The sequence below is a fragment of the Scyliorhinus torazame genome, chromosome 25 (assembly GCF_047496885.1).
Source record: "Scyliorhinus torazame isolate Kashiwa2021f chromosome 25, sScyTor2.1, whole genome shotgun sequence".
In the NCBI taxonomy this organism is placed as follows: Eukaryota; Metazoa; Chordata; class Chondrichthyes; order Carcharhiniformes; family Scyliorhinidae; genus Scyliorhinus; species Scyliorhinus torazame.
This window is the reverse complement of record NC_092731.1, coordinates 44,423,499-44,425,285: the sequence shown is the minus strand read 5'-3', so window position 1 is coordinate 44,425,285 and position 1,787 is coordinate 44,423,499. Positions and strand designations below refer to the sequence as shown.

Genomic DNA, 1,787 nt, shown 5'->3' with positions numbered 1-1,787 from the left:
TGGAGTATAGTGTTCAATTCTGGTCGCCACACTACCAGAAGGATGTGGAGGCTTTAGAGAGGGTGCAGAAGAGATTTACCAAAATGTTGCCTGGTATGGAGGGCATTAGCTTTGAGGAGCGGTTGAATAAACACGGTTTGTTCTCACTGGAACAAAGGAGGTTGAGGGGCGACCTGATAGAGGTCTACAAAATTATGAGGGGCACAGGCAGAGTGGATAGTCAGAGGCTTTTCCCGGGGTAGAGGGGTCAATTACTAGGGGGCATAGGTTTAAGGTGAGACGCGCAAGGTTTAGAGTAGATGTACGAGGCAAGTTTTTTACAGAGGATAGTGGGTGCCTGGAACTCGCTACTGGAGGAGATGGTGGAAGCAGGGACGGTGGTGACATTTAAGGGGCATCTTGACAAATATATGAATAGGATGGGAATAGAAGGATACGGACCCAGGAAGTGTAGAAGATTGTAGTTTAGTCGGGCAGTATGGTCGGCACGGGCTTGGAGGGCCGAAGAGCCTGTTCCTGTGCTGTACATTTCTTTGTTCTTTGTTTGACACTAAGAAAAAATATTATTTTTATGTATTTACTAGTTGAGCAGCTACTCCAGGTTTGTTCTCTGACACCCATCTGCGGAGAATTGCCGCGATGCCAAAACGGGATAAAGTTATCACGTGATTATTCTGTGCCGGAAAGATTTATGATTCAATTACATTACATTTGATGCAGACCAGTCCCATGATTAAAAACATGAATTTTTAGGATATTTCCAACGCAGCTTTTCACACCAACAATTTAATCAGTGAAACTGAGTTTAGGGAGTTTAGATTTTCAAGTCGCTCAAGGTTTGGCTCCAAATCCAAAGATAATTTTCCACATAGATTCTCCCCCTTCTCACAGACAAACTGGAACAACTTCAGACTGAAATACCTTCATCGCGTGAATACAATCAATTCCTCCAATCTTTCCAGGCCGGTTTTATAATGTTTTGCGTTGACCAAGTTATTAATGAATATGTTGCATCGCAGCTGCGATGTCCGAGTGGTTCAGGGGTTGGATTTGAAATCCAATGGGCGTCCTCGCGCTGGTTCGAGCCCTGCTCGCAGCGACTGTGATTAAAGTTGTTTGCACAGCTCCTCATAGAAAGTGCTAACTGCAGAATGAATCGGAATTGCAAGTGAGTTTTCTTGAAACGATGGACACACATTTATCCAGTTTAGTTATATATTTAATTTTCTCTTTGGATTTAAACAAAATACTGAGATGAATAAGAATCTCACACACAAACCCACAGTGAATAAATAACAGCGCTTCCTGCAACGTTTGGAAGAAAAAACAGCGCAGTCAGGGATTGAGTGGAAACGTTGTTTGGTCTCGTTCAGCTGAATGTTTTTCTGTGCAAAAAGATCGTGGCAGAAATGGAACATATTTTTGAAATATTTTCTTCTCTCTTTCCTTTTATTCTCTCTCTGTTTCTTTCTCTCTCCCTCGCTCACTGCTTTGTGTTTCTCCGGGTCTCATTGGATGCACAGTGAAACTCAGACCCATCTCATCCCAACTCTTTTGGACGAATACGTCCTGGTGATGGACGGTCCTGAATCAGAGGAAGAATCGACAAACTATTCCATTCTTAGAACATAGAACATAGAACATTCCAGCGCAGTACAGGCCCTTCGGTCCTCGATGTTGCGCCGACCTGTGAAACCACTCTAAAGCCCATCTACACTATTCCCTTATCGTCCATATGTCTATCCAATGACCATTTGCACACCCTTAGTGTTGGCGAGTCCACTACT

At 43.5% G+C, this 1,787-nt stretch overlaps 1 non-coding gene across 1 annotated transcript; it reads left to right on the top strand.

Annotated features, from left to right (window-relative positions):
- Positions 1–1,018: 1,018 nt before the first annotated feature.
- Positions 1,019–1,099, top strand: trnas-uga (transfer RNA serine (anticodon UGA)). The gene has a single exon. It is a non-coding gene; the product is annotated as a tRNA-Ser (tRNA).
- Positions 1,100–1,787: the final 688 nt, after the last annotated feature.